Here is a 16,378-nt window from a genome sequence, read left to right as displayed (position 1 = left end):
ATATCCATATGTTATATTTAAAAAGAGAGTACATGCACGTTTCGGGTCATGAATCACTTCAAAATTATAGGGATCAGCACAAATTCCTGCATTACTCATCACATATTTATGAATTATGCTTGTTCATCTTTTTGCTGTTATTTATGTGCCTTTGAGTGCTTTAAGTTACTTTTATTTGGCAGATACTTTTATCCAAAAAGACATTCAGGGTATTTTATGAGGATTTGTGTTCTTTGGGAATTGAATCCAAGACCTTGGCGTTTCAAGCGCCATGCTCTGCCAGAAGCAGTTTTCAATTTTTATAAAATTAAAAGCGACCACAGCAATTTTTACAGTGCACAGTACAAGAACGGGAATGCATTTATTTTTTCCTCTGCTGAGCAGTCAGAAATGACATAAAGAGCACCGTTTTGTGTCACTTCAGGTTAACAAACATTGCTTCTCAAGTCTTTATCAAATGGTATTTTCACTTGATCTTAAAATGGAGTCAGAGAAGTGATTGTTTGTGTGTTTGTGTTGCTCTCTGATCATATTGTTTGTTTTAGTCATTTGTCTTCCCGGTTTTGTTATCACAAAGCAATAGATTAGCATAAACAGCTGGTTGGATATCATCCCTTGATACCATGTTAAATAAGGTTGTCCGGGAAGCCCTACATGTACTTGGCAAGATATCAAGGACATATACAGTTGTGGTCAGAATTATTGGCACCCCTGGTAAATATGATCAAAAATGGCTCTAAAAAATAAATCTGCATTGCTTATTCTTTTGATCTTTCATTTAAAAAAAAAAATGAAAAAATCGAACCTTTCATTGAAGTAAATTAATTGAAAGTGTGTGTGTGTGTGTGTGTGTGTGTGTGTGTGTGTGTGTGTGTGTGGGGGGGGGGGGGGTCACATTGTTAAATAAATGTTTTTCTCCAAAACACGCTGGCCACAATTATTGGCAACCCTAGAATTTTTTTATCTCAGATGTATATTTCCCACTAATATTTACCTTTTTTTAGCACACCTGGGTGACTATGAACATGAAATTGACTTCTTGTTTCACAGGAGTTTAAACGTGAGAAAACACAAAGGCCAAATTCCCTTAATCATCCGTCACAATGAATATAGCTCTGATGTGCATCAAAAGATTGCTGAGCATCACAAAATAGAAAGTGACTGTAAGAAAATAGCTAAAGAATTGAAAATGTCAGGAGGTCCTGGACATCTAGCCCATACCAACAGATAAAAAAAAAAATCAAAACCTTACGTCCTCTGCTAGAAATCTTATAATGGCCCGTGGTTGGATCTTCCATCAGGACAACGGTCCAAAACAAACATCAAAATCAACACAAAAATGTGTTACGGAGCATGAAGCTTCTGCCATGACCGTCCCAGTCCCTGACCTGATGAGTGGAGTGAACTGAAGAGAAGAAGCACCAACATGAACTTGTGAATCTGATATATTGTGTTAATCACTATAATTTTTCATGCAGAGCTCAGTTTGTCTTACTCTTAATTGCTTTATTAATGGAAACACACTCGGTTATATTTCAGCAAGCGCTCAGTGTATTAGCTGCGATTTATAATGAAAATGGACACCCTTTCTTTTCTATGTGGGACTCTGGAATGGATGTGGGATTGGGTTAAAGCCGCCTGGTTTGAGTTCTCCCTGTCTTCTGGACTCCCGCAGTGATTCAGTCAATTCAGCAATTATTGTAGAGCTGGACAGTGCTAAGCAAATACAGTATTTTACCACACCATAGTATGTGCTTTTATCCTGCAAAGGCTTAATGTTTCAGGTAAATTCGCACCAAAATTTTAATTTAGTCATAATTTACTCCCTCTCAAGACAGTCCAAACTGAAATTTTAGTCATTTGGACTAGTTTTATGATACTGTTATGGTGTTTTTGTTGTTTTTTGAGCGTATGGTAAAGGCTTCCTGAAAAAGTTTCAAATGTCTTAATTTGTGGTCTGGGTGATATGGCGGTATGACATTATTTCTTTGGCTGAATGGCGATATATATTGGTATTTTCTACTTTTTTCTATTGTATTATTTGATTTATTTTTTATTTCACATCCTGCCCAATGTTGTGTCCTACTAACAAGGTTCATAATGAAGGCAATGAAAACAAATACAGTGAATTTAACCAGATATGGCATACATCATGTGCAAAAAAGGGTTAAAATCACATTACATTCTGACAATGCAACAAACATTACAGTCTAAAAACAAAAATAATGCTTTTTAAAAGCAGAAGTTATGTTCACTACACTAAAAATAAAAATAAATAAAACAAAAGGACTAATTAAATTAGACTATTTGATATAGTAACATTTCATAACAATACAATTACTTATACAAAATTCTACATATGGCACATTTAATGTCCAATAAAAAATATTTTAGTCAAATTTAGCTATATTTTAATAAGAATTATTGGCAGGTTCACAGAAAAAAGAACTTCAGTTCGGAGTTTGAACGAGATGTGAGTAAATAAATACATAATCGTCATGTTTTACATGCTTTTACATTTACAATTTTCTTTCTTTTTTTTTCTTTTTCATTTGAAGACCTACCGCAGATTTCCTGAAGATACAATCTCCTGAAGCTTTGCCAGAGAATACATTTTTTAACCTAAAAAAAGATTTCTGCTGAACTGGTTGGAATATATAAACATTACAAAAGTAGTACAATTAAGATAAAATAACTCTAGGCCTTCATTTACATTTGTACTCCGATTAATCTTAACTTCCTTTTAATTTATGTTGTGATATGTATCTCCCTAATAAACCGTCAAGGGAAAACAAATCTTGATTGTAAGTATGGCGATACAGTGACATACAGAATACTGTGCTTACAAGTTTATAAAATATTGCAACAAATTTGAAAGCAAAAACTTATCTAAAATGCCATTGTATGGTATAACATTAAAATTGAATCACTGGAATAACCAAACTCATTCTCTGAGAACAATAAATAAAATAGTATTACAAATAAATAAATAAATGTTAATTGAATAAAATATAAAATAAAATGTGTATACTGTATATGTGTATGTATATATGTGTGTGTATATGTGTGTGTGTGTGTGTGTGTGTGTGTGTGTGTGTGTGTGTGTGTGTGTGTGTATGTATATATATATATATATATATATATATATATATATATACACACATATATATATATATAAATAAATATACATATACTGTAAATACACACACACACACACACACAAGAAAATGCAGTCAGCACATGAACTCCTTCAATACAGTCAATGAAACTTCAGGGTCACTAGTCTTTTGACGTTGTTCTTTTCCCGCACAGGGCAGTTATAGAGAAACAAAAGGGTCAGTGTATATAAACAACAGCTGCTGATTCTTGTATGATGACATAAATAAGCAAGAAATTATTTGACCTTTAATGTGGTCAATAAACAAGCTGAACTTTGGAAATGTATGGAACCTTATTGGCACCTTGCTTGGAGTAGTTTGGAGTTTGTTGACGCATTTTCCATTTTTGCATTAGTCAGAATGCTTGTGTTTCTAAAAATGGCTAGTCTGGAGATCTGCAGAAGGGGCGGGGGTTGGGGGGGGGGGGGGGTGTTGTTTTTGTTTCTGCAGCACAACATGGAATCTTGAAGTAATTTCAATATTTCCTTTCACTAAGGTGAGGTTGCAGATGGAGATCCAGAACAGATGTCCTATCAAACATTCCCTGGTCGTTAGCAGCGGTAGAATAATTTGCAGCTTAACTATATCAATATTAGTGTTATACTGCTAATGGCTTAAATAACTCCCTAGTGCCACGCCAGCATTCAAGGAAAGCTTAAAATCCATGGTAAAAAAAAAATTCTAATATAGTAAACACAAAAATATAAAACTCAAATGACTCCATACTTATTACATGTCATTGAATAATGGGATTATTAGCAGAATGTGCTTCACACACACACACACACACACACACACACATATATATATATATATATATATATATATATAAATAAAATAAATGTTAATTGTAAAAATAAATATATATATTAATATATATATATATATATATATATATATATATATATATATATATATATATATATATATATTTGTTGCTATTTTCACTTATCTAGTGTGTCTACCACTATTTACGCCTCTACCAAACAGAAAAGGTTCCAAAAAGGAGGTTTTTGCAGAAATGGTTAATCAAAAAATCTTGCAATAAACAGTTCTTAAAATATTACTTTTTAAAAGTAACCTTTTTGTGATATAAAGAACCTTTAATGCAATGGAAATCGGTGCCAGTAAACAACCTTTATTTGTAATATTATACATATTTCTGAATTACGATATGATGCAACTTTGTCAGTTTACACTGAAATTAACTTTGCATCCATAAGGTCAGCCTCATCAAAATGTGCAGAACTCAAATTTACATATAACATACATTTATATATAAATTAACAAAAAATATCTTTAGATTAAGTGTACTGCATGCATCATGTTTTATTTGCAGCTTTCTATTGCATGAAAATGCAACACGGTGAATGTTTAGTTTATTGTCTGTTCAACATTCAAAGTTCTTTTGTGGAAGTGTTTCCCATGTTCAAATGCTCATTAGGAAACAACTTGACGTAGTCAGATTAATCAGTAGCCTTTCCTTTAACACCGCTGTCTTGCTTTCCCTTCAACCTTGATAAGATTGAACAATGTGGACTTAGTGTGCCCATGAGAATGTGTGTGTGTATGTGTGTGTGTGTTCTCAGGGAAGGGTGGGAGAGATATTGTAGATGTTGGACGTGACTCAAAACACACATGTTAGCAGTCACCAGCATCTGTCAGCACCTCAATCTCCCATGGGTTCATGGAGCTGGCCTTTTACAGCAACCATGATCTATGCGCAGCCTTCAGTGAACTAAAGAGCTCTAAACATGATTGATATTACTTTAAATTAAAGCAAATTGGCTGAATGGGGAAAAAACATAGTATTTGTTTAAAAACATAATCATTTCTAAAATATATATATTTTTTTATCATAAATGCATACTTGGAGCCGTTTAGGGTGAATCTAAACAATTAACATTTGGGAAGTTAAATACTATAAAAAAATCCTTTTACAAATTAATTTCTCGGTTGTCCTTGTTAAATCATTTGAAGGAAGGACCATAGATTTTTTTTTTTCTTTTTTTTTCATTTGCAACTTTTTTCATACCTTCAGGCTCACCTTAGTGAATAATGAAAGAGAAGTTTAGTTTCATTGACGTAATTTAAAGTATGTTGCAAAAAAACAAAAATACACTTGTATTTCACAATACACTTACATTTAAACTGATGCAATGTCAGACTTTGTACTGTGACAGTTATGGCAGAGCTACAACTTTTCATTAAAAAAAAAAACATTGGGGAATATATATATATATATATATATATATATATATATATATATATATATATATATATATATATATATATATATATATTGTGTGTGTTAAAGAATATACTGTTAGTTGCTTGAATGCTTGTAAATATGAGTATGTAATTTTGGACACAATGCTGTCTTATACAGATGAATATTTGCAGATGTGGTTTATCTTTTGATCCCAACAGTAAAAGACAGAGAAAACTGTTGTGTATGAAGGGCGGAATGGTTTCTGGAATTCTAGTCCTGTAATTTTTAAAATAACTGCTTTCACTGCTGTTTTGCCCCTGAAGTCAACTTAACATTTCTGTCTCTGTTCTGTAATGCTAAAGCCAGCTTGTGCTATAAGAAACATGTTTTGGTGCCAATACTAACAAATTTGGGGGCTTAAAGGTGAATGTGGCCTCAATCCTACAATCCTAAATACTAACATGCTTGCATGCATGCTAAACCCTAGAACAGGCAATGTGCACCACCGGATACATATTTTTTAGTCTCTTGTAGGAGGCACATTGTCAATATCGTAGTTGAGTCTGTTTGGAGTACATGGGTCACATGACTTGGTTAAAATTTTCTGTGCTCGTTTTTTCAGTTTGACCTAAAGCCAACATGTCTGTTCATAACTCTGACTTTGTATAAAGTAGGCATATATTAATCTTACTTTTATTTTTTCAGAAAAAATACACCTGCTAATATTAATTGTGAACATTGTCTTAAGATGTTGAAATAGAATATCAAGTCATATGTTGGTCATGCTGTTTATTTACCGCATTTTGGAAAGTATGTATCCCCTGAGATACGTTGCCAGATTAGGGTGTAAAAAAATTATTATCCACAGTATTGACAATGAATGGTGTCTCAAGGTAAACTGGGCCCCTGTACTGGTCCTTGCATTACTGCACATTCCGGCGTGACCGGTGAGGGGTGGGTTGTGTTTGGTGGAGGGGCCAGTAGAAATCTCGTTCCAGGGCCGGGGCCCTTAGAGAAGATCTTTATAGGCCCTCGTAGCTAGGCCTGTCGCGATAGTCGATAAGTCGATTAATCGCACGATAAAAAAAAATGAGCTCGATAATTTTTCCGGCCGCGATAATTCCATTTGCATGCTTGTTTGTTTTCCTCGTCTCTCTCTCTCTACCAAAGAGACTGGATGACCACTCTCGCTCGGTTCTTTAGCGTATAGGAGGAGTGAACCCTCTTGTTGTCAGTTGCATGGTCTTTGTGTGAGAAGGCGGCGCCGCGGCGCTTGTCAGTCACATGGTCTTTGTATGGGAAAGCGCCGGCGGGAGTGTTTGCGGCTACTGCCGGGAGAGAGAGAAGACGCTAGTTGTGAGTTGCGACAGCGAGCCCGATCACATGAAAATGCGTATCTATACCACGAATGTTATTTCTCGTGCCATTTATACGCCAAAAATAGTTTTTGCGTGCATATGATACGCTCTTTATGGCGTGTAATACGCACGCACTCCTCACCCCTAAGGCCGGTGACACACTGGATGCGTGGCGTGAGCGTCTCAGCTGCGTGGCGTGTCCGTTTTTATTTCGGCTCCCATGTTAACAGGTTAGAGCTTGCACACTGCCTGCGTGACACGCGCGTCTCAGGCGCGGCTCGAGCCGCGCGGAAAACGCGTGCCTACTAGAAATAGAACCGACGCCTATTTTTCACGCGACACGCAAGCGTCTTGGAAGCGTTTCCAGGCAAAATTGAATAGGAAAAGATGTTTATATGACATTTTGACACGAATACATATTAATAAATGTCATTTTGATGTTTGAAAGTGTCTAGGGTTTGACATAAATGCAAATATAAATGCAATTTAAAAAAATATTATCGATTTTCAAATACTGCACCTGTCAATACAGAACGAAATATTCTATAGTCTATATTGCCGTCAACACTGCCGACGTTGTCTTTGCTGCTATATATTTATGTTTAACATGAAGTATAGGCCTTCCACAACTCTCTCCCCATGTCACCAATATGTCACCTAGCAGCAGCAGCGCCGCGTCAGACACGCTTCTGGTGTGCAAAGACATGGAAAACGCGATGCAGCCGCCACGCAGCTGACACGCAACAGAAACGCCACGCTCACGCCACGCATCCAGTGTGTCACCGGCCTAATCCTAACCAAGTATTTTCAGTGCGTAGCATGCACGCAATAAAGTGCGTCTCCGTCTTCCCGACAGTACACAATCACTTGACAAAGTAACAGGAGGACAAAGTAACAGGAGTAACAGTGCAAAATTGTGCGATATGGCTTGTTGAGGCTTTTTTTTATTTGTTTACAAAGGTCCTTACTGTCAGTTTTGCCTGTTATGGAATGTATCACTATTTAATAATGTCTAAAGCCTAATGTTTAATATTTTTTGAAGTGCAATTTTGTTTCATTTTATTTATTAACAGACATTTATTTTGTTAACAGACACTAAGAGTCCATTGCTTTCATTGTTTTTGGTTGTTTTGTTCATTTTTTGGGATATTTAAAATGTTTTCCGTTTTCAATGTTTAATATTCTTTAGAAATAAAAGTTTATAGATCGTTGAAAAGGTGTACCTGCATTATTATGCCATTATAATTATATGAAATGAAAATGGTCTCAGAACGACAATATTATCGTTTATCGCGATAATTTCTTGGACTATTTATCGTCCAGCAAAATTTGTTATCGTGACAGGCCTACTCGTAGCCTCAGCCCCCTGTACACCCCCTTTCTCAATCTATGTATTTTGAGTTAAAATTTTTGCAAATGGTGTTCAATATAGTGCTGGGCAACGATTAATCACGATTAATCGCATCCAAAATAAAAGTTTGTGTTTACATAATATTATGTACTGTGTATAATTATTTTGTATATATAAATACACACACATGCATGTATATTTTTAAGAAATATTTGCATGTATATACTGTAAATATATTTACATAATTTATATTATATATAAATATAAATAATGTATATATAAATAACACATTTTTCTTATATATACATGCATGTGTGTGTGTATATATATATATATATATATATATATATATATATATATATATATATATATATATATGAAGAGTTCAGATGCAAAAGCCTCTAAGTGCCATCTGAAATTTTCTTCTAGAATGATAATTTTTATCAAGCTTGTATATTTAAAGGGTTAGTTCACCCAAAAATGAAAATTATGTCAGTAATTACTCACCCTCATGTTGTTCCAACCGCGTAAGACCTTCGTTCATCTTCGGAACACAAATTAAGATATTTTTGATGAAATCTGAGCCATGTCTCACTCCTCCATAGGCTGCTATGTGACCGAAACTTGCTGGCCCAGAAAAGTTATTAAAGAGATCGTTAATATAGTCCAAGTGACTACAGTGGCTCAATCTTAAGTTTATCAAGCGACGAGAATACTTTTTGTGCGCAAAAACAAACCAAAATAACGACTTTATTACACTATTCATTTCCTTCTCTCTGGACCTCTAGTTGGTTCGCGTAGTGTTTTTGCGCAGCGCGTCTGTGTTACACGTCACCACGTAGGCTCACTATTGGCCGACGCCGGTCATGTGTGTGATGCGTGATGACGTGCAACACAGACGTGCAGCGCAAAAACACTACGAGGCCCAGAGAGAAGGAAATGAAAAGTGGAATAAAGTCGTTATTTTTGTTTGTTTTTGCGCACAAAAAGTATTCTCGTCGCTTGATATACTTAAGATTGAGCCACTGGAGTCACTTGGACTATATTAACGATCTCTTTAATAACTTTTCTGGGCCAGCAAGTTTCAGTCACATAGCAGCCTATGGAGGAGTGAGACATGGCTCAGATTTCATCAAAAATATCTTAATTTGTGTTCCGAAGATGAACGAAGGTCTTACGCGGTTGGAACAACATGAGGGTGAGTAATTACTGACAGAATTTTCATTTTTGGGTGAACTAACCCTTTAAGTTCAGTAATTTCACTTAAATGGCAAAGAAAATAACCTATTAATTGTCATTTAAGTGAAATTACTGAACTTAAATATACAAGCTTGATAAAAATGATCATTCTAGAAGAAAATTTCAGATGGCACTTAGAGGCTTTTGCATCTGAACTCTTCATATATACAAAATAATTATACACAATACATATAAACACAAACTTTTCTTTTGGATGCGATTAATCGCGATTAATCACGATTAATTGTTGGCCAGCACTAAATATAATATAACATAATATTAAATTCATTAATTTAATATATCAAATGTTTATTTACATGTTTTAATGTCTGTACATATGGTTAAGGTTTCTTGATTTATTTATTTACTTATTTATTGTGATTTGATTTAAGTATCTAGTTATATGTATTTCAATGTATTTGTGAATCCTGTGATTCAAGGTGTCTTGATGACTTTGAAGTACAATGTTGATTAAAAGACAACAAAGAGGACCTTTAACTATTGTCTCTCTCTCTCTCTCATTTACTTTTAAGTTTTTAAACTGCTTACAGTCCTCCCGACTACCCGGGACCTGTAACAGATTTTGGGGGCTCGTCCGGGATCAGCGCTACTCTTAAGACGTCTGGTCCAGTGATTTTGAACCTAGGGACAGCAAAGCACATTCCTCTAAAAGGGAGCAACGCGTGTGTGAGAGGCTAAGGGGAGCAGGTGACCAGCATCATCCTGACCAAGAGCATCACCACGTGACCAGATCGTACCTGGAAGTGCATCATGTCCGACGAAGAAAGAAAGAGACTTACCTGGGACATCAAGAAGAAATTTTACACTTTGAACGCAGGTGAACTCTTTCAGTTGGCAAAAGACATTCACCCAGAATCAGATGCGGATGTCACACTATTAAAGAACGACGACGAAGAAAGCTACATTAATTACATCGTCACTTACATGAATAACTGTGAATTATCTAGACCTGACCAAGGAATGACTGTGTAATTGAATTTAAAGGACTGTATTGATGAAATTGTAGAACAACGTACTACTATGCCTGAAATGCCTATCCAGCCATCATCTGCACCTCATAACACAGACACCTCAGAGGTTGAGTACCAGAGATTGTTATCAAATTATGAGGAGTTAGGTAGAAAACTTTTATCCAGCAGAAATGTTCCTACCACACTACCTAAACCCTCACTCATGTCACACACACATCTTCCAAGCAATAATAATCCTGTATATTCAAGCATTCCAAGACAGGAATTCAGCAAACACAGTGCATCTAATTTTGCACCTGACACCATGGTCTCCATCAGAGACATTCCAATGTTGCAGCGTAGAGAATTCAAGATCCATGGGGGACAAATAGGAGACAGTGTGTCTGACATAAGTTTCAGCAACCTGTGCAAGCAAATAGATGAAGGCATTAAGGAAGGTTACACTGAAAGCGAGATCATTCGAGGGGTGTTTCGCATGATTAAACCTGGAAATTTTAAAGATATGTTAATAACCAAAGATGACATAACTGTTGCAGAATTGAAGAGTTTTCTCCAGTCTCATCTAGGTGAAAGCAGCAGTACTGAACTTTTCCAGGAACTTATGAGTGCCAAGCAACATGACCATGAGACGCCACAACAATTCCTGTACCGCATGATCGGCCTAAAGCAGAAGGTATCGTTCTGTTCTAGACAGTTAAATGCAGACATCAGATACGACGACCATACAATTCAGAGTGTGTTTCTCCATACTGTGTCACAAGGCATCGGCCTAAAACACAGTGACATTCGGCGAGAGTTGAGACTTTTCCTTTCAGACCCCAATGTTTCTGATGAAATTCTGCTGAGACAGGTAATAAGAATTACAAGTGATGAAAGCGAGAGACAACACCAACTGGGTCAGTCTACTCGCCATAAGGTGGTGCATGCACATAGTGCACAGTTTGAGTCTGACAAGGGAGCTAAAGAAGTGATGAAGGTGGATGAGACGACAAAAGATAAGACCATTCAGCAGCTGAGGGTACAATTCGAAGCTTTAACTACTGCAGTGAATTCCCTGAAACAATCTGGATTACCAAAACCTCCTAATTCATGGCACGAATACAGTGAGCCACAACTTCAAAGATATCAGCAATTACAGCAACCACCCCAACATTCCACATTCGACTTTCAGCATCCAATACCATTCCCATCATCTGCCATGTCACTCTACAAGCCGGACACACAGTATCAATCACAACGTCAATACAGATCAAGACCCCAACCACAGTTCTCTTCAAGTAGACGTTCTCTTCAAAGACAAGGACAGTCACGATGCCCCGAATGCACAGAAAAAAATGTGACCACTTGCAGCCATTGTTTTATATGCGGTGCAGAGGGACACAGAGCTGTCGGCTGCCTTGGGAAGCCAAGAGATCAGGGAAACGGGGATCGATCACTGCAGAGGGACAACCAGCGATCGACTTAAAGCAACCGTCCCAGTATGAAATGCTACAAGCTCCTACAGCCACTTCCACTTTGTCAAAAGAAATTCACAATATTACTTCTCCATACATTCCAAACCAGCCCAATCAAATGAGAGTTGCTCAACTTGTAGGGGAAAAGTGTCTGCTGAAATGTACCATGAATGGTTGTCCTGTCAATGCTTTATTAGACACAGGAGCTCAGGTGAGCATTATGGATTTTAATTGGAAAGAAATTTACTTACCTCATGCAAAGCTTCGTCCACTCACCGAGATTATTGACCCGCAGGAACTGGAGGTCAGAGATGTAAAAAAGGACTTAATACCCTTCCTTGGTTGGGTGGAGATCACTCTTAACCTTCTAGGAAATGAGAACCCTAGACTGGCTATACAGGTTCCTTTCCTGGTAAGCACTATTGGCTTAGAAAGACCTATTCTAGGCTTTAATGTCGTCCAAGAGATGATAAGAGGTGGGGAAAATCAAACTCAAGCCTTGTTCACCCTTACTAACCTCCTCAGCACAGCAATGGAAATTGAAGGCGATAAAGCCAATGCTCTTGTCAATCTCATTCAATACCAAAAAAATTCAAATAAGCTAGATTTGGATTTCCAGGTCTCATTAAATGTTGGACCGCAGGATATTGTTATCCACTCAGGTTGTGTCACTCATGTTAGGTGTCGTGTTCCAGATAACTTTTATCTAACCAGCTCAGTGGTGCTGTTTGAACCTGTCATGGAGTGTCCACAGTTGGACCAGTTGATTGTTGACGAGGGACTTTTAAAAATTGAAAATCCACAGAATCCATATGTTCAAATTCCTGTTGGCAATCAAACCATGCATAGCATCACACTGCCTCGAAAGACCACATTAGGGAGCATACAGACAGTCAGAAAAATAATTGAAAATGGTCAAGAAGATTTTCAACCTTTGTCTGTAGAAGTGAACAGTATGTACTCCCTGGCTGGAACCAAAGATGAAGAAAAAAATTCTACAATACTTTGGCATCCTCCAGTTGATCTTAGCCACCTCAGTAAAAAACAGCAAGAGCAGGTAAAAGAATTGCTTTATGAAGAGTCAGCGGCGTTTGCATGTGACAACGATGAGATAGGATGCATTCCTAATCTACAGATGACTATTTCATTAAAGGATGACATACCTGTGCAAAGAACATATGCCTCCATACCTAAACCACTCTATAAGGAAGTTAAGGAGTACATTCAAGACATGTTGGCTAAAGGTTGGATTGTTAAGTCCAAGTCACCATACTCTGCTCCTGTTGTATGTGTAAGAAAGAAAGATGGTTCACTAAGACTGTGCGTTGATTATCGTTCACTTAATCAGAAGACAGTACCAGACAGACACCCATTGCCTCGTATACAAGACATTACAGACACTTTAGGAGGTTACAGTTGGTTTTCCATCCTTGATCAAGGGAAGGCATATCACCAAGGTTTTATGGCTGAGGGATCCAGACATCTGACGGCTTTCATTACACCATGGGGGTTATATGAGTGGGTAAGGATTCCTTTTGGGCTGACCAACGCACCTGCTGCATTCCAGAGAAGTATGGAAGAGATGCTGGACTCCCTTCGAAATGATTGCTGCATACCTTACCTGGATGATATACTCTGTTATGCAAAGACTTTTGAAGACCACCTTGAAAGACTTAGAAGAGTATTAAAAGCACTACAACAACATGGGGTAAAACTCAGACCAACAAAATGTGAGTTCTTCAAAAGAGAGGTTCGCTACGTGGGACGACTCATTTCTGCTGAAGGTGTCCGCATTGACCCTAAAGACCTCAACGCCATTTTGTCACTGAGAGAAAAGTCCCCAAGCACCATTGGAGAAGTACGAAGATTACTGGGATTCTTAAGCTATTACAGAACATACATCCAGGACTTCTCTAGAATTGCCAAACCCATCTATGACCTTCTGCAAGTAAAGGAAAATAATGCAATCAGACTGAAGGAAAGAAACAACAAAGAAAAAGGGAAAGGTAACCAGCTTCTTTCTAAATCACCAGTGATCTGGACTGAAGAACACAGGAGAACCCTGGGAACATTGATTGACATTCTTACCCATCCACCTGTGCTGGCTTATCCTGATTTCAACTCTCCATTCACTCTCCATACTGATGCCTCTGAGAAGGGTTTAGGGGCAGTCCTCTATCAATGGCAGAACGGAAAGTTAAGGGCCATTGCATATGGATCTAGAACCCTTACCCCAGCAGAAAAAAATTACAACCTTCACTCTGGCAAGCTTGAATTCCTAGCTTTGAAGTGGGCTATATGCGAGAAATTCCGGGATTATCTGTTTTATGCACCTCACTTCACTGTATACACTGATAACAACCCTCTGACCTATGTGATGAGCACCGCCAAGCTCAATGCTGTGGGGCATCGATGGGTGGGAGAACTGTCTGATTTCCACTTTGACATCAAGTACCGACCAGGAAAGGAAAATACAGATGCTGACACTCTTTCTCGTTGTCCTCTGGACATAGGGCAGTATGTGACCTCATGCTCAGAGGAGATGTCCATTGATACAGTCCGTGCAACCTGGGAAGGGAGCCAGGTAGCAAAGAAAAGAGAAGTAGCCTGGATAGCTACTCTGCTTACAGCTCAAAACTCTGATGTTACCAACACATGCCCAGAATTTTCTCCCCATGATTTTCTATCAACGATCCATCACAGCGAGTTACAGAGAGCACAAAAAGACGATCCTGCTATTGGGGACATATTCAAACTTAAAGAAAACAACCAAAATCTCACCCGTGAAGTCAGAAGAGGGTTACATGGCCCAGCAAAAAAATTATTACATGAATGGCGAAAACTTCACATTGAGAATGGCTTGTTGTATCGCAAGACCACTCATCAGAAACAACTGGTTTTACCTGTTGAATTTAAGAAGAAGGTTCTGAAGCATCTTCATGATGACATGGGTCATGTTGGCACAGAGAGGGTGATTCATCTGGCAAGAGAAAGATTTTATTGGCCACATATGAAAGTGGACATTGAAAATTATGTTACAAGAAGATGTTCATGCATTAAGCAAAAGAAGCCTGTTACCCATGAGAGAGCTCCAATGGGAAGTATTACAACTACTTTTCCTCTTGAACTCGTTTCCATAGATTATCTCCACTTGGAAAGAAGTAAAGGTGGCTTTGAGTACATACTGGTTGTAATCGATCACTTTACCAGGTATGCTCAAGCCTATGCAACCAAGAACAAGGCTGGAAGAACAGCAGCAGAAAAGATATTCAATGATTTTATTCCACGCTTTGGATATCCAAATAAATTACATCATGACCAAGGAAGAGAATTTGAGAATGAACTGTTCAAGACTTTAAGTAGACTATCTGGAGTTGGACATTCAAGGACCACACCCTATCATCCCCAAGGCAACCCAGCTGAGCGATTTAACAGGACTCTCTTACAAATGCTGAGAACACTCCAAGAGAAGGAAAAGGAGAACTGGAAAGAACATCTAGAACGTGTTGTTCATGCTTATAACTGCACAAGACATGAGGCAACTGGATTCTCACCCTTTTACTTAATGTTTGGTCGATCTCCTCGTTTGCCAGTTGATCTACTATTTGGACTGAACTCAGAAGAAATAGACGAGTCTCCGACAAGATATGCTGATAAATGGGCTGCACGAATGAAAGAAGCGTACAGAATTGCAAGTGAAAACAGCAAACTGTCTAGTGAAAAAGGAAAAAAATATTATGACCGTCACTCTAGGGGAATCAATCTGCACCCTGGAGATAGAGTCCTTGTCCAGAACATGGTGAGAAAAGGTGGACCAGAAAAGCTTAAGTCTTACTGGGAGAAACAAATCTACATCATTAGAGAACAAATCAATGACAACCCAGTATATAGAGTCAGTCCAGAAAATGATACATCAAAAATTCGTACTCTACACAGAAATCTGCTACACCTTGTAAATGACCTACCTGTTGACCTACCTGTTCCGTCACCCGTATCTAAAATACAACCTGCAGTAGGAAAGGGGAAGAACAGAAAGACGAGGTCCAAAACACTGAGAGATACTTCATCAAACAGTGACACCACTGAGTCTGAAGAAGAAAATACATACTACTGGGTAAGGACACCAGAGAGTACAGTGAAAAGAGATAAAAACCTACAACCTACGTGTTCAAAGGAGAGAGATTCCACTCACCAACAACCGTCCGAAGAACTTACATTTCCCAGCCTCAGAGAACCTATTAGAGGAAAGAGACAAAGCACACAAAAAGAGCAACCTGCAGAAACACAAACAGATGAAGAATACTTACTTGTAGATGAGGAGACATGCATACCAGAGATTATCCATGAAGATGGAGACATTCCTATTTTCTTAACTAACCCACACACAACTATACAAAATTCCCCTTCAATGCATCCCAGAAAACCTACAAGAGATCGAAAACCGACACAAAGACTCACCTACTCGCATTTAGGCCAGCCATCACTACAGACACACGCAGCAGTTAACACTGTAGGGTTTTATGAGACGCAAGCCATGCCAATAAGCAGTTATTCTCAATACTACACTTCTCCAACACCAACATACATACCATCATTCTACATACCTGGTCCTTT

The sequence above is a fragment of the Scardinius erythrophthalmus genome (assembly GCF_964197995.2).
Source record: "Scardinius erythrophthalmus genome assembly, chromosome: 1".
Lineage (NCBI taxonomy): Eukaryota > Metazoa > Chordata > Actinopteri > Cypriniformes > Leuciscidae > Scardinius > Scardinius erythrophthalmus.
This window is presented reverse-complemented; position numbering follows the sequence as displayed.